Genomic DNA, 24359 nt, shown 5'->3' on the forward strand with positions numbered 1-24359 from the left:
AACACCGACTTTCATTACTCAGTCTCAAAATCCCTCTTGCTGTGCCTCTTTGGCTTAACGCTGACATATTGAATGTTTCTCGCCTTTTGATTGGCCCACTTTGTTTTGCCTCTCTTTATTGGTTGGTTCCTATTCTGCTGGTGCTTGTTTTTGGGGCTTATCCACAGCTGTAATTATTGATGCAATGATATGACTCCATGGCTTTCTATCAAAGAGCACTGATTGCCAGTTCAGAAGCCGAGGCCAATTTCCTGCTTTCTTGTCAGTGTTCATGCTCATGCCACATAATTAGGCGCTGTGGCTTAAAGGAAAATTATATCAAACGTTTCTCCTCCGCCATTTCAAATCCTCATATTGCACGGGCTGCGCGGATCAATAGCACAGAGGGGAGCACAAAAGTCACGGTTAAAGAAATGCAAATGAAACAGAGTTAGATGTAGCTGCAGTATCGACTCCAGAAGGTAAATCCATGTGTTGACTTTGTGATGGAGTTATACGCTGCACAACAAGGCTGGATGATTTCCTATAGAAGCAAACAATTCAACCTGTAGAGAAAAATATTTCCGGCTAAACAGAAATAACAAAGGGTTTTGATATCGATTTCATTCTCTCTGACGTTTTTTTTCTCCACTCTTTCATCAGCCACCTCTAGTTCATGCTCCATCCACTTAGCATTTCTCCCTTCCTCTTCTGTTTTCCACGTCCTTTTCTGTCCCTTTGGTTTCATCCCACCTTCCCTCCTGCTGTCACACCCTCCCAGTTCCCCCTTGTTTTCCATTCTTCTTTTTATAACCCTCCCCTCTCTGCCTTTGTAATCAGAGCTGTGACTGAGCAGTGTTTACAGGGTCTTCCCAGGGGCCTGCCAGTGTGGCACATTTGCTTTACAACTACTCACCTCACCTCACCCTCCAGTCCCTCTCTTTACTCTGGTCAGATTACAGAGGAAGAGACAGAAAACATTCTCCCTACAAACTCTTCACTCCCACTTTATGCATCCCCGCTCCTCCACCGTCAAACTCTCCCACCCCCTGCTGCACTCTCCAAGCGCTGGCAGACCGGCAGGAGGCCGTCTTATCTTTCTGCTCAAATGGAGCCTCGTCTCTCCAGGCATCGTGGTTGCACAGCAGAGCTTGGTTAGACCATCAGACTGGAACATGATCATTTAACACTGACTAGGTGCACCGGCCTGCTGCGCACAGCGAGGCGAGCTGACAAAGATGCGGCTGCGATCATTTGCGCGCACTTGCGTACAAGTTACTCAGACACCAACTGAAAGAATTTATAGCACCACCAAGTGTGTGCACCTATTTTGACAATCAAATGGGTTTTAATGAAACAAGCACAGGTGTTTCGCTGAACGACTTAAACATCTCTGGAGTGCAAAGCTTCTTTCGGTTCTCCTCGGAGCTCCACAAACGGAAAGAACTAGCGTTACAGCAGAGTGGGAGTGGTATCCTTTTTCTTTTTTTTGACATGTCTATTTGTGTGAGCATCAGATGAGCTGATTGGCACTGGAACTGACTGATTGCTCTTGAGGGAAGGTGGTAATTTCTCTGTCATATTGTGACTGATTATAGCTCTGAAATATGTCACTGTTCCAACTCCATCAGAAGTTTTTGACAGGAGGCTTTGATGTGTGTTCACACAGACCGGTAGACAGACAGCTATCAAGAACCCACTCCACAGGAAGTAACACAGCTGCTTTTGACTCTGCTCCGTGCAGACACCTGTGTGTTGTGTGTCACAACATACCGTGCAAATGCACGACGAATAAAGTGATTCTTAAAAACGACACTACTTCTCGTGTTATCGCAGCTTGCCTGCTTAAAACGTATACAACATGTGCTGGGGTGATAATTGAGTGACGGACAGACTGTTGGAGAGAACATCTTACTTGCAAATTTCATACTGAAATAGAAAAGGAGACTATGTAGCGCAAAAACCTGCAAACCTCAGACAAAAACAACAGATTATGTAGATGATTTGCGCCTAAAAACCTCATATAAGAGCACATTAACAAGTTTTTCTGTCCTACACGGAAGAAAATTAAATGTCTAAGGAGATCAAGCTACCTCTACAGCTTTTGCCTGGAGGCTGCCAGAACGGCGTAACAGCAGACATTTTATGGAGGAGCACTTTATAAGCCAATGTTCCACTGGGGATGTGTAACATGAAAACTGACTCACATCCTTTGCTTGTGGGCACAATATTTAGCAAGTCTTTTTTTTGTCTTTTTTGTTTCCTCACTAATAAATTCAGTTTATAGGAGTTGAAGCCCACATTGCAAGTCTATTAAATATAGATTTAGATTCACTAGACTAGTCATACCAGTAAAATATCTATTCTTTTAAGAATACATAGCATTTCAGCAGCACTGTGTTATAGATGAATTATTTGGATCTTACAGCGTAACAGTTGGATACTTTGGCTCTTTTAAGTTATTATACTTTAGACTCAAATAGGTCATTTTTCTCATGGGTCTCCACTGGATAAGGTTGTTTTAATGACCATGGTTATTCGCTCTATTTCAGGGGCCAGGCTGGAAGAAATTCAATCCCATCATCACACTGAATTTGAATAAGGAGCTAAGGGTCACAGTGTAGCGTGGCTATTATCATACGCCTCATTATCACACACTTGGTTCATTCAGATCAGGTTTTCTTGGTCTTGTCCCTTAGCAGACAGAGAGGAAAAAAGTACCCAAAAAGATCATGTTACAATAGTTCAAAGGGTGGAGGAAGTGGAAGTGACTGGAAAAATCAGTTTTCCTTGTAAGGAATTTCACAAAGGTTTTGTGTCAGATGTTTCACTTGTTTGGTATGAGCTTTATCACTTGAGGTATGCAATGAACTTCACACAACAGAAATCGTGTCTGAGTAGAAAGTTGTTAGGTAGGATAGGAGCAGGAGGAGTCACTCAGGTCAGATCCATCGCAGAGTACAGTATGAGATTCCTCTCTGTCTGCATGTCTAGCACAAATCCTTGTGGGGTATTGCATCAAGACACTCTTTTATGTCTGGAGACAGCGATCGATGGATCTCTTTCCCCGGACGGAAGCACTCCTTATTCAGCGGTTGATTTCACGGCTGGATATCCGACACGCCACTTAATGGATGTGTGAGTGTGTATGTCGTGTGGTTCAGTGTACAGTTGTAGCATTGTAATTCAAAGTGATAAATTAACACCGTGGGTAACACCGAGGCTACAGCATACTTCTGTAGCCTCTCTGTATGAAATAAAACAGTATTGGGCTGACAACAAAACTCAGTCTGGCTTTAGAGTGGGTCCCAGTATAGCAGCAGCTTTACCTTTTGAAGACTATGACCTGTTGTTAGGCATACTCATTGATACTGGTTTGAGTGAGGGGGTAATATGGTGCTTCAGGAGCTACCTTGCAGATTTAACCTTGTGTGTATCCGTGAAAGGATTTCCAGTTAAAATTCCTGGATCTCTTCAAAGGAGTCCCTCCTGGTTCCATTTTAGGCCCTCTCTTTAAAAAAACAAACAAAAAATCTATTTCTGTAAATAAAATTTGGGATAATATGTTTTTGAGCTAAAGTGCACCTTTATGAAGATGACACAATACTTTACTCTGAGTCAGGAAACTAAGGAGCTCCAGACTGCCTTTCAGGCATCACAGCATCTTTTCAATTAGGTTCTAAATGCCAACATGTTTTCCACAAATAACTTAGTTAATGCTGGCATTCGTAATCTAGGAGGAGGTTTTATTGAAAGACTAATGAAAAACTGCCTTAATTTACCAGTTAAGAAAATCCACGTACTGGCTACATTCTTAAATGTTACTATTCATGGTGACTTTACTTACATGCAAACTACCTCTTCTACACTACATTGTCTGGACTGCGTATCACAACTCTTTAAGCTTCTCATCAATTTAGTTGTCTAACACAGCGGTCCCCAACCTTTTTATTTATGTCTGACAATGTTTTCACAGACCGGCGTTTAAGGTGTCGCAGATAAATGCAACAAAATAAAACCCTGAAAACCATCAATTTCACACCCGAGCGTCAACTCTCGCGGCCCGGTCCATGAGTCGCTTTAAGAACAAAAACATCACACTTTTTTCTGGCCTTCTTTAGGTCTAAGGAGACAACAGCGCTTTCCCCAGTACAGTGCTATATTGGGTAAACTCCTTATCTGTGCAATCCTTTACAACTTACAGATAGCTGCTATGATTTGCACTTGTCTAGATGGCTGCTCCTTAGGGTGTCTTTTTGGGAACTCGGTAGAACAGCTTTGTCTTATTTTGCACTTCTGTTTGGAATAAACTTTACACTGAAGCCGAATGCTTTTGCCTCCCTGGGCGAGTTTACTTTTTATAAAAACTTTGGTGCAATTAATATTCATAAGTCTGACTTTATGTTTTTGTAATATTGTATTTGTTGACTCTGACTTGTTTTTTTTTTTTGTTTTTTTTAATAATTTATATTCATTTTTATTATATCTGCATTGATTTTATAATTTCTGCAATGGCATGCCTTCTGGATAAAATAAAATAAAGTAAAATAAAATAAAATAAAATAAAATAAAACAGGAAGTAAAGGTAAAAGTACCACACAGAGGGTTGACACTTTGCTTTGAGCTTCAGCTGCCTGTCTGTTTTTCATTGCACAGATCACTAGTGATACGAACAAAAATATTTAATTATGAAATATGCAGTGATATTACAGTACAGTTGAGGGAATTGGAATTGATGTCAGGGGAATATGTTTAGCTTTTCCCTCTACAACAATCTTCATGGGGGTTAAAAAAGAAAAATAAAGATTTAAGATTCTTTTGAAGGAAAGGAAAAGTGAGTGCATGATTTGTGTGAAATGATGCCTGCAGGGGTAAATAATAAAAATCAGTTTCACCTTCCACTTTCCTCGCCACTTTATGAGACCAGCTAGAATACATATCCAGTTAGCAGTGAAGTGGAAATGTTAAGGTAATTTGCCTGAATTTCCATCCAAGATATAACAGCGCAGACTGTAGCCCGGGTTAAATACATGTACGTGAAAATCATCCAGCATGGCTCAGCGGGGGGGAAATGCAAATCAGGATAAAGAGTGCATTAATCATATTCACTAATCAGACATAGCATTATGACCAGGAAAGCAACAGGACCAGTGCATCCCACAGATGTGCGATTGGATCGAGATCTCGGGAATTCAGAGGCCAAGTCAACACCTCAAACTGAATCTTGTGCTCCTCTTCTATTCTAAAACTAAAAAAAAATATCCTTAAAAAAATTCTATTCTCAAACCATTGCTGAACTATATTTGCTTTGTGGCGGGGCACATGAAAGAGGCCACAGCCATCAGGAAATACTGCTTCCGTAAAAGGGTGTACATGGTCTGCAACAAAGCTTAGGTAGGTGGTGCTCGTCAAAGTAACATCCACGTGGACACCAGGACCCAAAGCTTTCCAACAGAACTTTCCCAAAAGCATGACACTGCTTCCCCCAGCTTGTTTTCTTCCCATAGTGCATCCTGGTGCCAAGTGTTCCCCAGGTAGGCGATGCACATGCACCACACCATCCACATGTACAAAAAACAAAAACAAAAAATAATTCATTAGATGAGAAGGCTTTCTTTTGTTGCTCTGTGGTCCAGTTCTGATGCTCACATCCCCACTGTCGGTGCTTTTGGTGGTGGTGACAGCGGTCAGCATGCGCACTCTGACTGGTCTGTGGCTGTATAGCCGAAAACACAACAACTGCAATGATCTGTGTATTCTGATCAGAACCAGCGTCAACTAGCTACAGTAGTTCATCTGTTGTATCAGATCACACAGACCAGCCTTCACTTCCCACGTGCATCGGTGAGCCTCAGCCTTGTCTCCCCTGTCACTGGTTCACCACTGTTCCTTCCTTGAACCACTTTTGATAGATGCTGACCACCGCAGACCGGGAACAGCCCACAAGAGCTGCAGTTTAGGAGATGCTCTGACCCAGTTGTCTAGCCATCATAATCTGACCCTTGTCAAACTCATTTAAATCCTTGTACATTTTTCCTGCTTCTAACACATCAACTTTTAGAACAAAAAGCTCACTCGCTTCCGAATATAATAATCCCGCCCACTAACAGGTGCTGCGATGAAGAGATAATCAGTGTTATTCATTGCACCTGTCATTGCTCACAATGTTATGCCTGATCAGTGTATATAGTAGTTAACCATACTATGGGTTTGTGTACACTCAACATAGCTAATCCCGGATCTGCTAAAGGCACCATCTCTTGAGGTCATAGTTTAAGGTTTCATTTCCAAAAATTTCATGCAGAGCAGATTGATTGAATATTAGATGACAATTCAATACAACTGTGCTATTGTAAAAAACCTCATTTATGCACTTCACCATCAAACCTACTGGTACTGGTGGCTTTTACTTATTCACAAGGTTTATTAAATTCCTACAAGTTAGCTTATAGTCCACACATTTATTTATTTTTTTAATTCGAGATGCACTGCATTTTATTGTGAAGACTGTAAGTGTTTCTTTTTGCAACAAAAGTGTTGAGTCACCAAATCAGCTGGATTGCAGAGGTTAAGAGAGAAAAATATGCTGTGTAGGGGAAAAAAAAACATGCCTGTGTGTGCTGAAAGCCAGCCTTGCATGTATAGAGCTGGGTCAAGCACACATGGACATGCATTCAAGCACAAGTGCATGCATGCATGCATGATTGTATAAACACATACGCACAGGGCAATGTCTCGTGCAAATCACGGCCTTAACGGCCCATGCAGCGAGGCTCAGGCTCAACTCTATGAATAGTAAAGCAGATCCAGCTGGGACTGCAAGTCAGCAACATAAATAACAGATTAATATCTTTTCTTTTACAGATTAAACATTATCTTTCCCTGCATGATAAATGAATGGCTGCTATTCAGGCAGCATTCATTTACAGCGAGTCCTGCATCTGGATTAGTGTAGTGATGTGTGGTGCTGAAAGCTCATAAAGGTACAATTGCTACACTAATAAACATTTCTGGATTAGCTCTCCTTCACATGCCTGGCAGTTATATTTCTGATCATTGGAGCTGCGTGAAGCAAATTGAATCGAAGAGCAAGACGTTTGCTGTTGACTAAAACGAAGATAAATGAGATGTTGTTTATGCTGCACTACTGAGTTGGACTGCTTTGTCGACAGATAACCAAGAAAGCTTTGAGAAGGCAATTTGAGCAGCTTTAATGTCCTGGATTTAAACCTGGAAAAAGAAAGCAATCCTTGGCGAGCTTAGTCGTGTGCTTCTCTGGTACAAATGTTAGAAAATAAATAGTTTCTCCCTTTGAAGCAAAATTTGCTTCTGTGAGGCGGTGTGTAAGTGAAGCCAATGGTGGCTGATGGCACACAGATCAGTATTACACACTAGAGCAGACCTCCGAAGCTGAGGGAGCGATTCAGCCCCAGCGCTGTCTGTCAGCCCTGTGATATACACTTGGAGAGAGAGGTGGCGGGGATGGGAGGGGAGGTAGGATTTGATGGGTACATGCTGCTCAAACAACGAATGGCCGCTGGGCCTGTGTGTGTGAGAGAGAGACTGTTCACAGAAAGCAAGAGCAAGAAAAAAAGCATGTAGCCTTTGAGGGATTGACTTTTATTTGTGGCACGATGTCATATTTCGCAGCGTCACACCGGCAGTTCTTTGTGTGCGCCTGAGGTTTTCTCGCCCACATTTCTTTTCGATGCAAATGAACCTTACCGCGTTTCTGTCTAATAAAGAGAGAATCAAGACATGGTAGAGGCACTGTTTGTTTGTCATCACACACTGACATTTTTGCTCATCTCTGGGCCTGCAGCAAGGTAGCAATTTAAATGTTACCAGGGAACAGGTAGCGCTGGCAGGACAGCAAAGTAGACACGTCATCTCTTAGACTGAAAAACCCATTCCTCTCCTTCCACCTTTCGCTTGTCTGTCAACGAGGAGTTTATGCCTCCATTTGCTCATTTGAAAAGCCGTCCGGATAAATCGCTTCCGTTATCATAACAATCTACAGTCTTCGCTAGCAGTGTTGGGAAGGTTACTTTTAAAATGTATTCCACTACAGATTACATGCCCCAAAATGTATTTTGTAACGTATTCCGTTACATTACTCAATGAGAGTAACGTATTCTGAATACTTTGGATTACTTAATATATTATCATGCTTTTTACAACTACATGAATGTCCTATTACTGTGATTTATTACTATTACTGAAGGCTACTCACCATACCATTAGCAACCAGATGTTTAAATCTTAATATAAATGAGTAACAGTAGGTGGACATTAGGTAAGGCTGCACTTTTTGCAGCGATCTCGTATAGAAAACTATTCCGCGCGTATATAAAACATGTCTGTGGCTCTGAACCGTAGTAAAGGACCTCTGGCTAATACGTCGGGTTCGTGTCGGGCTCGTAGCCAAAAACTAGCTTTACTTTGTTGTCTGGGTCAACTTTGCTAGCGAGAGACAGAGAGAGGCATTGAAAGGCTGCTTCAATGGAACTTATTGTTTCGGAGGAAAACAGGAACACAGTGTACAGCTGAGTCTTAACAGCTTACTTACAGCTGGGCTCGTCAGGCTCTCTGTTTGGCTGCAGTGGTTATTATTATATTTACATGCTTCCAGCTCCCGTTTCTGCTCGATGACAGCTCGTACTTTTCCACTCTCCTTTTTCTCTCTCCCTCGCTCACAGACACATAACGGGTATGACAGTGACGGACTACACTGCCCATCAGGCTACATGCTTTAGGGCGATGCCTGTAACTTTGCCTTCATGCCTTCATATTAAATCATTTTAAAAAATATTTCTTCACGTCATTATGAGACGCGAGATTGAGACACTTTGAGCCTCTTAATGTTTTGTTTGGGTTTCCACCGGCGTGGAATTACCAAAAATAGAGAGGGCAGAGCCGAACATATGAAACAGGAAAAGACCGCCGTGGAATCCCTTTATTTCAACAAAGTAACTGTATTCTAAATACCACCCTTATAAACGGTAACTGTAACAGAATACAGTTACTCATATTTTGTGTTTTAAATATGTAACGGCAGTACATGTATTCCGTTACTCCCCAACACTGTTCGCTAGAACGCTTTTGTGGGGGGCACTGTTGGCAAACTGCATTCCTAAATTGTGCAGGAGGATAGCACAGGCATTGATTCCTGATAATAAGTGGTAAATAAAAATTACTTTAGGTTCACTTACCAGAAGTCCTGGGCACAGTTTATTAGCACAATTAAGTGCACAGCAAGCAATCATTTATCAGAGAGTTGCATTGAAAGGACTCCAAAGTCTTTTTTGTATACATTCATATATCACTCCAAAGCAGCTAAAACATCTTAAAACAATAAATATGGTTGCGTTACGCAGTATTGTGGAATATTCTTGAACTGTCACTCTTTTCTTATATTTTGCTGGGAAAATAAATAGCAGGTGGAGTGATTTATTGAAATATTTTTGTACAGTTCTTGCCAAGTCAATTTTGGGTATGGCTGAGTAGTAACAGTGCAAACATTTCTTTGGATGTTGACTGTACTTTGTCCCATTCTGTGTTGAGATGATATCACGCTTTATTTAACAATGTGGAGGTTCAAGTTCTGGGGAGATCAATCCATGACTGATGGTGCTCTGTCGTGTGTTTTTCTATCTTCTAGGAAGAAACAGAGATTCTGCAGATTCTTAGGAGAAAGCAGCAGCAGGGAGGATTTCATGGTTTGATCCAGGAGTTGAAGCTGTTTCATGACCACTTTCTTACATATCTCAGGATGTCAGCGTGGCAGTTTGAGTTCTTGCTGGCAGAGTTGGGAGCACATCTCAGGATCCGGCCAAATCATTTCAGAGAGCTGACTGACCTGGAGCAAACCAATGAGATCTGATTGGATAGGAGAGTCTCAAAAATATTTTTAATGCACAAAATATTTACACAGATTTTACCCTTCCTATGTGTAAAGGTCTTAAGATACTACAGGATACTATTGTTTGAATATGACAGGGTAGTAAATATAGCAGAGGGTTATAAAGGCAACTGGAGCCTAGTCTGTAAGTGATCAGCTGTCAGCTTCAAAGACATGAATGATAAGCGAGTCCCTCCCTGTGTGCACACCTGAACTCCCAGTTGTCATGTTGTTACATGACAACTCAGGAATCTAACAAATAGATTAAGTTTGCAAAGTGTGTAAAGGACTTCACCGATATCTTACATTTGTAGTGTTTATAAACTTTGCATTTTTAAGAACTCTCCATTGTAAGGGAACTTTTTGGTTTTATACATTTTAAACTGAGGTAGCTGCAAGAAAAAGTTTGTGAGGCCTTAGCAGGGTCATGAAGGCCACGGGCCAAAATGTGTTGGTCAAGCAATAAACCTGCTCCTTATACAAGTTTCGGACTCACTTATTCCTAATGCAGCCGTTCACACCAACCATGGAATTAAGTGCAGTTATGCCAGAAGCATTCATTCTGTTTTTAAGAACCGACTGAAAGTGCCGGGAGTTCTGTACTTATTTTTCAGTAATTTGTTTTCTAAATTTAACCTTTTTGTCGTCTGATAAACCATTAAAAACTAAAACCAAATTTGTCTTCTCCACAAAAAGTGCGACATCAGCCACCATCCTGAAACATGTAGAAATGATTCGCACATCGTGCAACGTTACCTAAGATCTGATTATTATAAACTGATGAAAAGTACTACTTGTTTATTTTTTTACCTAAAACATGGGGGGGGGGGGGGGGGGGGGGGATTTCAAGAAAAGAACTATAATGAAATATTTACATTTTGTTCATCAGTGAGTAAAAACTAAATGATAACACTCCAGCTCCTAATTAGTACAAGTTTCCTCAGCTTCCCCAAAGTATATTTAGCCACATGTCTGTTGTTGTACTGCTGTTAATTAGAGGTATTTTGTATTCAGTATCTTTATGTAGATGTCAGTAATGCTGTTTTATGTTACCACAAGAAACTGAAGTCAACTTTCGTTATACAAATTATAATTACAATCTGGCAAAAAGCAGCAACAAAACAGGAAAAACAAACCACGAGCCTGCAGCGTGCACATAGGATTTCTGTAACTTGATGGTAATCTATCACTGCCAGTGTAACACAGCTAATGTTAATCTAAAGTTAACTTTCATGATAGGAAAGAATGACGGTGCTAAATGTAAGGCTTCCACAAGATGTTTACCAAAGGAATATCACTGCATTAATATTCGCCACGTCAGCCAAGATGGGATGAGCTTTGACCCTGCTGTCATTGCTTGACAGGTAGGGTACACCCTTTACAGCTCACCAGTCTTTTGCAGAGTAACACAAGGAGATGGACAAGCATTTACACCTATCACCAATTAGAAACCACCAGTTTATTTAACACGCATGTGTGTGGAAGGATGACTACCTGAAGAGGACCTACAGAGGCACAGGGAGAACAAACTCCACACGGAAAGTTACATTATAGTTTAGTCACCAAAACTAGAAAAATTATATCCCTCCCTCACACACACACACACACACACACACAAATCAGATAATTAAAGCAACACTGCTCCAAAAGCACCACAGACATGATCAAGAGGTCCATTTAGCAGATTCTGTGTCAGCAACCATTACGCATCTTCACACGTTATTTGGCAAACTGTAGCTTTGGCACTTTGACCTCAGGTGAGGTAGTGCTTAATAAGGTCAGAGAGAGAAAGATTTCATTGAAATACCACAAATCATGCTAAAAACATGAACACCAGACCTTTGCCAAAACCATATTAACCATACTGATAATCTATTCCTTGTTATTTTGCAGTTGACCATAATGCTTTAATTTAGACATTGCTGGTGTAACTTTGCTTAACATACTATACCAGGTTTGTTTGTGGTAGCAGTAGTTACATCCATTACACCCACGCACATGTTTTTAAAGCAATTACTACTAACCATCAGGTCACTTCAATTTTCTTCTGTTCACAGGCAAATGTCTAGAAAATTATGTTTCTTTATGCTGCTTTGGTTATACTTACCATACTTGTCTATTTAGTCAGGTCCTATATCTAAAACAGGTGTGTGGGAGGAGCTGCTCCAGTACTTCCTGTTTATATAGGGTCATGAGGTCATCGATCGCATCACTGGGTGCAACCAGATGAAGGGTTTTTCATTTTGTATAGTATTGTTTATTTTCTTTAATGTAGCCTTTTGAGTTGTATTGTATGCAGTGTTTTACTTTTCAGACCATTTAGCTGAGTAAATGAGTCAATTTGATGCATAATCGTATTCCTGTTCTTTGTTTAGAATCGCATTGTTTGGTCTGACCTATTTTTTCAATGGTAGAGACTAATGAGGTTCAGGTGTGTGTATTGCCTACCTGGTTGGTTGTTTTATGGCAGAATGCAGATACCAGAAATAAAGAATACTTAAAAGAAACATGACTAGTTTGCTGATGCTGTCTACTTATCACCTGCCTTGCTGTTTATGTTATGCTACCTCACAGGCATGCACAACAGAGGTGGAAATCTCTGCATTCTACAAGGATGCAGAACTTAGAAAAAGAAGAAAAAAAAGACTCAAACCAACAAAAATCCACGAAAATGTGATTTTTCAGTTTATCCTAAGGACGAATTTGCATGAGTTAATGTATAAGGCTTGGCCCAGCTTAACTTAGGAGGTTGGTCCAGATCCAGGAATTTTTATAATTATTCTTTCTGTAATTTACATCAATACTTCTAGTGCTGTCAACATTAACGCGTCATCACGATTAACGTAATTAAATTTTTTAACAATTTTAACTGGAGCGCAAAATGGACAAACTGCCCAAAATGTGTTGACAGAGACATTTCAGGGATTTTGAGTCATTCTGCACTCCAGATGGGTTAATTGTGTTAATCTCGATGACGGATCCTTCCGCGGTACCGCGTTAACGTTGACAGCCCTAAATACTTCATTTTCAAGAAAATATCACAAGTTAATCCAAATCTAGGTAATTTTCTGGAACGACACTCATTTCCTGTATGGTGTGGAAGGGAACCTCCGTCCTCGCTGGAAGCATTCAGTCTCAGACTGTTAATGTGAGAGCTCTTTTTTTTTTATTATTTTATTATTTATTTAGTATCTTTTCTTTAATAAAAAAAGGGCTGTTGCTGGTCTGATAAAACTTTTTACATGGTATTAAAGACCGTACACTTTGCAGTCTCCACTGAAATACCAGATCTCTACATTTGTAATGAAGTGATAATCCACGTTTTGCTTTGCACCTTATTAAAAAAAACCTCAAATATCTTCTAAAGCCAGAGCTGTTGATGAGCATAGGAAGCGACAGTTCTGTAACGGTGCTAATTTCTCCTCCCATGCAGTCCAGATGGCAAATCAGAGACCCCATAATCAAACATTAACTTTAACAACACCACCACAAGCAGCTCAGAGCCATTGCACTCCACCAGTTGGTACATTAACAATTCAAGTGGAGCAGTGTCGGTCTCCGAATGGTCTTCAAACAGAGCGTCGCTTTAATGGGATCCTGGGGGCACCTCATATAAGGGTCGTGAAAGGGAATGCTTGTTTCTGTAGGAAATAATGAGGTCACTCTCTGTATAATGAGGCAACTGAACTGGGGGGGTGGGGGGGTGACTGGGTTTGAGACGGCAAGACGTGTGGGATTTCAGGCTCACCTCAACATCAATTTGTCAAAACTGATTTTGGATCGCAATTTCGTTCCCAGCGTTTTCTCCCTCCTGCTCCGGGCGTCCTCCTCAGCTTACTGTCTTTAACACACTGTAATTTTGTCGTGTCATCAGCACCAGCAGGGTGTGACATCCCGCTGCTTTTAATCATTCTCAATCAGAAGGGACTGTCTCCCGCTCTCCGTCTCTTCTGCCGTCGCCCTTCGCCGATTTCTCTGCAGGAGACAGTCAAAATGGAGAAGAATGAAACATGTGTGCAACCTTTTCAAGGACAGCAGTGAGGATGGGCTGTCCGGCTAGAAAGCACTTTAGGAAAAGAAAACCAGTGGTGCGGTTAATACAGAAAAGAAGAAGAGGGGAAATAGATGAGGGGGCCTGAAAGCCGACTATGATGACTTCTATATATAGCCACTGCCGCGCGTGGTGAAGGCCTCCACTGTTAAGACAGCGTGCTCTTCCAGCTAAAGGGATTTCACAGAGAATATGTGTGTGTCAGTGTGTGTTGGTGTGTGCACACACATGTATCTTCATGTGTTTATTAAGGCCAGAGATTACACTGAACACTGCTCCCGACAAGAGGGGAGGAAGAGAGGAGGAGGAGGAAGAGGAGGAGAGAGCTGTTTAGCTGCAGGAGCTGTACCGTCCTTAATTACAAACCAAACAACCAAAGGCCTTCTCCCTTACAGGATAAATGCTTATGTATTTCTCTGAAGGGCTATTATTACAAAACCTTTCTACTCAGCAATTTCTAATAATTAAATGTTACAAGGACCCATTTTTCCTACAAGGATCATATGGATTTCTTTTTTTAACGCTGTGCATTATTCAGCAAGGAAGACACGTTTTCTTCTTGCAGGCCAGTTTTTTTAAAATAAACCAGGCTGCACAATTTATTCTCATAATTAGTCTGACATGCACCACAGATAACAAATGACAGTAGTATGCAACAGGTTCTGTTTCTAAAGTGATGCAGTCATCTATCTCTACATGGAGAAGATTAAAAGATAGATTTAAGAAATAAGACGTTCAGATCCATAATGACGGTTTACTGGTTCTTTCTGGTTACTGCAGCATGCACACCCCATAAAATTAAAGCTTATTCACTTACCTTAAAACACATGCAAATAGAAAGTTTGTAAGTAAAGTGGTAGGATGTAGGGGTACTTTCTGAGTTCACAGGTAGATAGAGTCATTCATGCTTTCTGCAACATTTTCTTTCATTTTTATTTTTTCCTTGTTTGTATAGCTGAAACATGACTTATACAACAGTTTGCAAAGTCTGGAAAATACAAGCAGTGATTTATTGAAATGTGTGCAAAAATAAATGGAACTACAGCAATGTCGTGTTGAAAAATTAAGATGTCAGATGGTGATCTGAGTGTAATTATCTGTGTTCACAATTCCACTGGCTGAGATGTTGCCCCAAATCATGACTGAGCCTCCGCCGTGCTTTAGAGGCTGTAGACACTCACCGTTGCACTTCTCTCTTGACCCCCTCCATAGATATTGACACTACCTTAAACCAGAAATTTCAAACTTACATTCATTACTCCATAAGATCGGTTGCCACTGATTTTAAGTCCAGTTCTTGTTTAAGTTGGCATACTTCAACTTTTTCTCCCCGTTCCCCCTCCTTAAGATTGGCTTCTTGACAGATGTCTGTGAAGGTTCTCAGTCATCCAGGTCATCGTAGTCTAAGGAGCTTGGAAAGAAAAGCGTCTGGACTTCTTTAAGTTTCATGAAGACGTTTCACCTCTCATCTGAGAAGCTATGGTGGGGAGTCCCAACATTTGACCCTAGAACTGAAGAAGCTTCTCAGATGAGAGGTGAAACATCTTCAAGCAACTTAAAGAAGTCCAGACGCTTTTCTTTTTAAGCTCCTTAGACTTCTTGACAGATCACTTTAGTTATTCTGAAGGTGGAATTTAAACCCTTAACTTCTCCAGCTTCATAGTCAGGTTCATTACTTTATTCCAACTTTTCAGTATGTAAAAGCTTAAGATAACAGTCTTAATTTGCAACAACTTAAACAATTTCTACTATACCTCAAAAAATATTTGCTATTATTTACAAAACGACCAGTGTTAGATTTCTCTCGGAAGCCACACCTCAAGTTCTTCACTGCCAGTCAGTTCATCCCATCTTGGTCTCATTTTAATAAGAAAAACATTTCCTCCTCCCATTAGCTCCCATAGAGACCATGAGAGGGAATGGAGGTAAATAAAAGACTCCTGATTGTGAAATAATGAGTACGCCAGTTGCTGCTTCCCAGGCAGCTGCTGCTGTCAGCAGGTTTTGAATCACTGTGAAAGCAGTGGAACGGGGGAATAATGGGAGCTATTAAAATAGCTATAAAGATTACCAACATAACCACCTACCAAACACTTCATTTGATGAAAGACGATTGGCAGATAGGAGCAACACACGTTTGACAGATTAGTTCATTACAGTCATATATGATATCATTAGAAAATTAACATATTTCTGTTCTCTGAAGTCACACCCACTGTGGTGAATGACAAGGAAACGGCCACAGTCTTAAAGTGAAGAACTGCATTTGTCTTGATGTGAGTAGTAAACAGCTCCCCAACCTCACTGTCATTTCAGTTCCAGGTGTCACTGTGAGGGAAAACTACTGACATCTCAGCAGTCATTGCTATTCTGTTCAAGTTTGCACACATACACAGTGTGGTAAACCAATAACATTAGGGTTTTTTTTTATATACATATATATATAACACCCAGCACGCCCCTGCGGGCGGTTTATCCTTCAAGCTCGGGTCCTCTACCAGAGGCCTGGGAGCTTGAGGGTCCTGCGCAATATCTTAGCTGTTCCCAGGACTGCGCTCTTCTGGACAGAGATCTCCGACGTTGTTCCCGGGATCTGCTGGAGCCACTCGCCTAGCTTGGGAGTCACCGCACCTAGTGCTCCGATTACCACGGGGACCACCGTTACCTTCACCCTCCACATCCTCTCCAGCTCTTCTCTGAGCCCTTGGTATTTCTCCAGCTTCTCGTGTTCCTTCTTCCTGATGTTGCTGTCATTGGGAACCGCTGCATCGATCACTACGGCCGTCTTCTTCTGTTTGTCTACCACCACTATGTCCGGTTGGTTAGCCACCACCATTTTGCCCGTCTGTATCTGGAAGTCCCACAGGATCTTAGCTCGGTCAATCTCCACCACCCTTGGGGGCATCTCCCATTTTGACCTCGGGACTTCCAGGTTATACTCGGCACAGATGTTCCTGTACACTATGCCGGCCACTTGGTTATGGCGTTCCATGTATGCTTTGCCTGCTAGCATCTTGCACCCTGCTGTTATATGCTGGATTGTCTCTGGGGCATCTTTACACAGCCTGCACCTGGGGTCTTGCGTGATAGGCCTTCTTGTACATATATATATATATATATATATATATATATATATATATATATATATATATATATATATATATATATATATATATTACATTACTGTTCAGGCTACTTTTCAGCCACAGCCTGCATAATTCATTAGGTTTGGAAGTTAAACACAGCATTACATACTGGCCCCAACATTGCATTCTTTATCACAAATATATAATAAATCAGTGACACTATACTGGCACTGGTAAAGAACTGGCTACAAAGAGCTGTAGGACGCCATGTTAAAAGCTAGCTGTGTCATCTCTCCATGTGCACATATGTTTGTATGTAGATATATTTTCTCTAAGGTTCCAAAGTAGCAGTCGTTCATTAATGCTGACCCATCCATCCATTCATTTTCTTTCACTTATCCGACGCAGGATCACAAGAGGATCTAGAGGCGATCACAGCTACCATAGGGCAAGAGGTGGGGTACACCCTGGTTGAATGTTTCTCTGTCAACCATTCACACTCGTATTCTCACCTATGTCCAATTTAGAATCACCAGTTACCGTAAACCAAATAATTGGGAGGAATGGGAGGAGCTCTGTCTTTGGGAGGAAGCCGGGGTACTCGGGGGAACCCAAGCAGATGTGGGGAAAACATGTGAACTCCACACAGAAGCCAGGACCTTCTTGAGCCAATGCAACAGCGCTAAACGATGCAGTGCCCTAATGTTGATCCAAACCTCGGATAAGAATACCAACAGTTATCCATTTTGCATTCTTAGTACCATAAATTCATTATGAAGAGGCCTTTGACAGTGACCATTGTGCCTAAAGCTTTGTTCAACATTTGAAAATGTTTAAAGATACATTGATGCTGCAGTAAGCTCTCACTCAGGTTTACATTTGGATCATTTCTGACCAAATCGAAGTAGCTTAAAATTGAGAAGGCTTCCAGGCCTTACAGGTGTAGTGATAAAAATGTCTTTGGTTTGCATTATGTATGTAAAGGATTAACTGCACCCTAAAATATAGCTCTCTGCTTGCTATCACCCAGCACTGTTACATGTATGGAAGAGAGAGGAAAAAAGTGTGTGTGCCAGGTCTGTGAGTTCATGGGCGCCGGACCAGAGTCACTGAGAGTGGTTAATGAGAGAGTTGGCAGAGTTATTAGCTGATCAGTGTAAGTTAGCGATCTGTGTAAGAAAGGATTAGGTTCCACACATTTTGCACAACCTGAATAGAGCCACGAGCTCCGTCTGAGCAAAGCTCATTAGGTTTGACTGTGGCTGTCTAGAGAAAGAGAAGATGGATGTAAACTGCAATCACCATAATGGTGCAATTCAAACGGTCAAGAATAAATGCACGCGTGTGTGTGTGTGTGCATGAATATTTGAGTGCAATGTGTATATTTGTGTGAGCTTTGCTTAATCGGCGCCTCACATTCAAATTTGATTATCTGAAGTAACAAGATGTAATGCATTCAAAGAGATAAACACAAGGTGTCAGGAGACAAATTCTGGCAAAGCCCACTGATGGTTTGTACATATTCATTTCCCCCACCCACAGTACACAGTGAAGCTGCTGTAGTCGACTGCACAAACAGATCAGCTCTGGACACTTTGTTTGATGTTGACAAGCTCCTGATCATAGGCTGTATGTTAAAAGTTGACGTGAGCAAGATGACATCACCTCGTGTGTGGCAGACCCCATATTGAAGCCATGAGTTCATCAGTTTGTCCATCGGTATCTTAATTTATACCGATGGAAGCAAGGGGTGGATCTGACTGAGGAATCGAGAGCACTGCACACTCATGCAGGATTGGCTTCTTGTCTTTTGTCAGTTTTTGTGTCTGGATGTGATCATGATTTATAAAAAGGAAATTGGTCTTTGTTGGGGGTTTAAAACTAGCGATTAAGACTTTAAACTTATTAGAAAAGTATCTTCTGTGATCATAAACTGAGAAGAAGGGTCACTTCTCCATAGATAATTACAGCTGCCAAGGAGCTTATATTTTTGATTGCTTGCCATCATTTCTTCTGTGAACACAATAATTTTGCATGTACGGCTGTAGAGTGGAGTCATGGTAACCATCCATTACACCTTTGCTTATTTCCACCAAGCTCTTCAAAGTCAGTTTAATCATTTATTAGTCAAAAATGGTCAGAAAGCCTTATAACTTAGACGCCGTGATTGCTACAAGTGTGGCGTGTGTTGTCAATATGTAGAAAGTACTGTATAAAGATTTAAAACTAGCATGTTGCATTTGACCTTTGACCTCTCCTTCATCGTCAACAGATGAATCTGAGTGTCAAGGTGAAAATAATGCTATTCGGAGCTATTAAAACCATGTTTCTTACTGCCATTGTTTGACAACATACAGGCATATCGTGATTCCGCATGTCGTGTTATTTATAATGACTGTGTCATGCACATTATAGTAACAGGTTATAATTGTATAAATACATAACAATTTGAATACATACACAACGTATTTTGTAAAACAAAATAAAATAAAAATAAACCTCTCCCAACAACCACTGGAAAGAGTTTTAAGACACAGCACTGGCTACACTTTTAAGATCCAGGCATCTATACCTCCATATTTTATGTGCAATCTATGCTCCAGACAGGAAAAAAAGTTGCCATCTCATCTTGGCTATAATCACTAGGTGTTAAAATGTAAGCCAGGCCTGTAGATTTAGCAGGGAACTTGGAGATAAAACACCAGAGACGTGCTTTACCTTTAAAAATACAATAGCAATTAAGACGCTCGTATAAATTGTTTTCAGTAAATAAGGCTTACGGAAAAGAGGATGCAGCAGGACTGCATTAGTTGCATCTTACTACTCAAATTAATGTACTCTTTCAAGGTAGCCTGGTACATCTTTTTGCAGAACGGTTTTACAGCTGGTAGTTTTGCACAAAGCCCACATCCACAGCAGAGGCTTGTCAGCGCACATCAGATCTTGTTACAGTTTATACAGTCTGCCAAATGAGGCCAGCTCTTCAACATCTTTAAAAGGTTTTGGATTGAAATGCAGGCCTTTATATGAGGGAAGAATTTGCTTGTCACTGTTGATGATACGCATGTGCATGTTCTCCCAAAGCACAGAGCCCCCTCACACTGCCTGATGCCAGGCGTGTCTAAAGTCAAAGCCTTGAGATCTCCAAAGTTTATATATTCATCCAAAGGGATCATGAATGTCTCTGGAAAAATTTCAAGACAGTCCATCCAATACATGTCAACATATTTTACTCAAAACTGCATATGTCAAGCTCCTGATGGAGGAGGGGGAAAGATCCTGGTACTATCAAAGCTTTTAAGATGATGTCGGGACAATGAATGTCAGTATAAAGTGTCATAGCAATTCTGACAACTTACTGAGTCTGCACCGATCTCTGTAGCTACGCTGCCGGGATGACTCCTTGCATCACGGATAAATGTTTCAGATTACATAGGAGAAACAAAAATAATGGAAATCTGAACACACCGGCACTGTGTGTCAAGTTGTCCGTGCACAGGAATGCTCAAGTAAATATGTTAGTAAAACAAAACACAGCGATTATTTCCTGAAGTGAGAGATCGAGGCTGAGTGTCGCTGCGTAGGTGCTGCGTAGGTGCTGCCTGTGGAACGGTCATTTAATACGTTCCAAGTTCCGTTCTCTGCTCCTCGAGTCCGAATACAAAACTAAATAGCACACACTGACTCGGGCATTTCCTGTAGTACAAAAAGGCCTCCTGCCTGGCATTATGTAATACAGTGGTGAATTAGGGAGATTATGACAGACGCACAATGTTGAGGACATCGGCCCTGCTATAAGACGCCCGTCAGTGTGACTCTTCCTTGTTCTGTTTCTCCCTCCTCCATCTCTTTCTCCTGTTCCTTTTATCCCTTCTTCTCTCACTCCTCAATCACTGCATCATTTCTTTTAGACAGCCTTTGTTTAAATGCACCATGCAATGTCTATAGTGTCAGAGCAACCTTGCAACGTTTTGGTTAATTCAAACAGGTGTCCGTCCATTATGTTAGGCATCCAGTCAGCAGCACAGAGGAAACTAGACTGCTTTTTTTCCTAACGATGCAGAGCTGCATTTGAAAGTCATTCCCACTTTCTCTCTCTTTTTTTTTTTATTGCAAATAAGCCTAAAATTGTCTGGGAGACAATCAAGCCCCTGTCCTCGGCCTTGAAATGAAACGACTCCTTTGTCCCATCTGTTGTCTTCTGTATGAAGGAAATGGCCAAAGTGGCACCACGGGTGCTTTTGAAGTGTCCTAGAAAAATGAAGAACACCCGTAATTTGATTAACTTTATGTTTGCTGCAAGCACAATGAACAGCTTCATTGAGCAATGTGTCACTGGATAGCGATAGAGGCTCTGTGAAGTCGTGCATTATGATGTTGGAGTGAAGAAACGGTTATTTAATTTACATGTAAGCCCCAAAAAGCTGCCTTCAGTGCTCTTCTGGACTCTGCATATCTACAACTCCTGACATACGGATAATGAACAAGTGTGTTTCTGGTTTGTAATAAATTGGACAGATTTGTACTTGTGCCTGCGTGTTCATTCGAGCATTTTGAGCAAACATCGGAGTAATATTTGACCTTCAGAGCGGCGTGGTGATAAGAGGAAACAGGAGGAGGGGCAGTTGGCCTGAGTGCAGCCTGATAAAGCCAAACTCCACCAATCTCTATCTCTCTTTATATATGTGTATATATGGAAAGCGCTGAGGCATGTAAGAATGCTGTGCCAGGCACATCACTACCCGGCCGTCCTTTTACTCTGTGCGCCATGCATGAACTGCCTTATTTCCCTCCCTCCTACCCTTACTTCACCCAAGTGAGCCAATCAAGACGGAGCAGGATAATGAATTACATAACAGCAACTTCTGTATAATTGTCTCCCTGTCTGGCTCCGTCCCCTCGGCTATAGGGGACAATTAGAGAAGAGAGAGGAAGACAGGATAGGATGGGCGAGACACACACATGAGCGAAGGATGAAGAAGAAAGCGTGTAAAAAAAGGGGGGGGGGTAAACAGCAAGATGGGAGTAAGACGTTTGACATTTACAAGGTTGTTATTGAGCCATTTAAAATTCATGTGGCACAGCAGAACATCTCTATCAAAAAATATGCTTCATAGAACCGCAAACACAGCCTCGCTGCATCTTTTAATAAAAAAGTCAAAAAGGTCACTAAAGACCCCTCCTTGTTCGGCCTTTCATGTGGTGTTAAACACACACGTATAATAAAAATAAATAAAATCGATTCAACAAAAGCAACAGCCTTGCAAAGTGCACGGCGGTGCAGGAGTGCTCGTGTTTCAGAATCATCAGGGGCGACGCCAGCCTTCACTCCTCCCGTCTTTTGTGGACCTGGCAAACTCGAGAGAAGAGACTTCATATAGCAGATCACTCCTTTGGAGACTGCAGGTTGTCTCTGTCACTTAATATCACAGTCCTAGCTGCCAGTGTTAGCAATGACTGACATGACACAGAGGTCATGCTGAGACTTCCTCCCAGCTTTAGATATATTGTGTTTTGTGAAAAAGGAGAAACAAAACTTCTTCAACTCGCTACACCTGTGTAGTCGTCTCACTCTAGGGGCAGGTAAGGTAACCTCCAATATCTTTCAGTATTGAAAAGCTGTGTGAAACGTTTTTATTGCGAGGATCCGTCGCTCAGAATCAAATCACATGACACAGCTCGTGCCGTTCCTTGCTTGTTGCTGTGTGTGTGCCAGTGCCCACAGCTTGCAAGAAGCTTACCAGCTAGCAAACATTTAACTTTCAAGCATCTTTCTGCATGCATGCAATGCTGTGCCAAGCAGCACTTTGTGTTTTCTTTGAACTCTTGTTAATCCAAAACTAAAGTGTTCTTCTCCTATCGACTAGTGTCTGGAGCAGGGCTGTCGCAACATGGGATTAGGCTGCTACAACACTGTTCTCCAAAGAATCGGAAATATTGATGTCTTGATACCAATGGAAGTTTGTAAAATAATAAATAAAATAATAGTATTGTCATCACATAAATTCATCTTTAGCTTTGTATATGTACTTTGGTCTCTTTTTAATGAGTATACGGGTTAGAGAAAGAGACCAGAAACAGACAATATTATAATATTATCAGATAGTATTTATATTCTAAACACATAATAATAAACATTTTAAATATTAACACCAGTAAATCACACTGTCATGATCCTGGGCCATGTTGGCCCAGCATTCTTAGTTTTCATGTATTTTTGTATTTTGTTCTTTATTTAGGCCATGGTTCCTGGGTTGCTCTGTTAAGTTGTTCCTTATTTGATTTCCCCCTTGTGACTTTTACCCCCTGTGTGCCCCTCTGTGTATCTGTGAGCCCTCGTCTCCCCTCCTTGTGTTTTATTCCATGTTTCCCCAGCCCGCTATGCCTGTGCTCTTCTGTCTCTCTCTCTCTTCCTGTCTGCACCTCTGTGTACTTCCTGTTTTACTTTGACAGTCTCCCGTCAGTGTTGTGTTACTCCTGCAGTGTCTCGTTATGATTATCTGTGTCAGCTGTGTTTCCCGTGTGCTCCCACTTCCCTCGTTAACCCTCTGTGTATTTATGTGCATGTCTCCTTCAGTTCGGTGTCGCGTCGTCAATGTCTCCTCCCTGAACCTGTGTGCTTTTCTGTGTTCCCTCGGTCCTCAGTTAGCATTCCCAGTTTAGTTCTGTTTCTTTGTGAAGCCTGCAATAAAGCAGTGATTTTGAGTTCAGCTTTTTGTCTCCGTGAGTTTTGCGTTTGGGTCCTCATCTGCCTTCACACAGCCAGTTTATGGCACACACCCTCTCTATGCATATGCGTCTTTCATTTAGCAAGATGGAGACTTGACCTGTGTGAACCACAACCTCACTCACCAGCTCAGTCACTCCTTGCCTCTGATGCCCGTCGTGCTCCTGGCTCAGCAGTTACAACCAAGTTGTAGTGAATGAATGAGAGATTTTAAATCTCTCATTCATTCATTCATTCATTCATTCATTACAACGTGGCTCTTAGTGGCAGTCAAGCAGAGAATCAGCTTTTAATTCACACGCATGATGAGACAAACACACTAGAGCACTATAGCATAATACATGAAAGTACAAAATTCATTCACAGCTGCCAGAGCGATCATCAAATTTCCTTTGAGTAGCCAAATTCAGAATAGATGGAGATTATGCTAGGGGAGAAGCACAAACTGGGACTATTTTAGCGAAGAGTCAATGAAGACATTCTTTGATGACTTCTGTATCTTCTGGAGAAAATAACCGAGGCGATGTGACTGTTGTTTGTTTGTTATTAATAGCCACATCTGTTTGTTGTCCACTCCCAGTGTATCAGGTCTGGATACAGTGACTGTTTAAATTT

At 41.3% G+C, this 24359-nt stretch overlaps 2 long non-coding RNA genes across 3 annotated transcripts; both read right to left on the minus strand.

The window, feature by feature from the left end:
- Nucleotides 1-4711: 4711 nt before the first annotated feature.
- On the minus strand, nucleotides 4712-6134 carry LOC120725548. Its single transcript, XR_005694138.1, has 2 exons — nucleotides 5629-6134; nucleotides 4712-5492 (listed from the first exon to the last, which is right to left on the minus strand). It is a non-coding gene; the product is annotated as an uncharacterized LOC120725548 (long non-coding RNA).
- Nucleotides 6135-9218: 3084 nt separating this feature from the next.
- On the minus strand, nucleotides 9219-12288 carry LOC120725287. 2 transcript variants are annotated; one of them, XR_005694079.1, is made up of 2 exons: nucleotides 11988-12288; nucleotides 9219-9838 (listed from the first exon to the last, which is right to left on the minus strand). It is a non-coding gene; the product is annotated as an uncharacterized LOC120725287 (long non-coding RNA). The 2 variants fall into 2 exon arrangements; XR_005694080.1 differs by having other exon boundaries at nucleotides 11905-12001.
- Nucleotides 12289-24359: the final 12071 nt, after the last annotated feature.

This window comes from Simochromis diagramma, unplaced genomic scaffold (assembly GCF_900408965.1).
Source record: "Simochromis diagramma unplaced genomic scaffold, fSimDia1.1 OVJJ01000802.1, whole genome shotgun sequence".
Lineage (NCBI taxonomy): Eukaryota > Metazoa > Chordata > Actinopteri > Cichliformes > Cichlidae > Simochromis > Simochromis diagramma.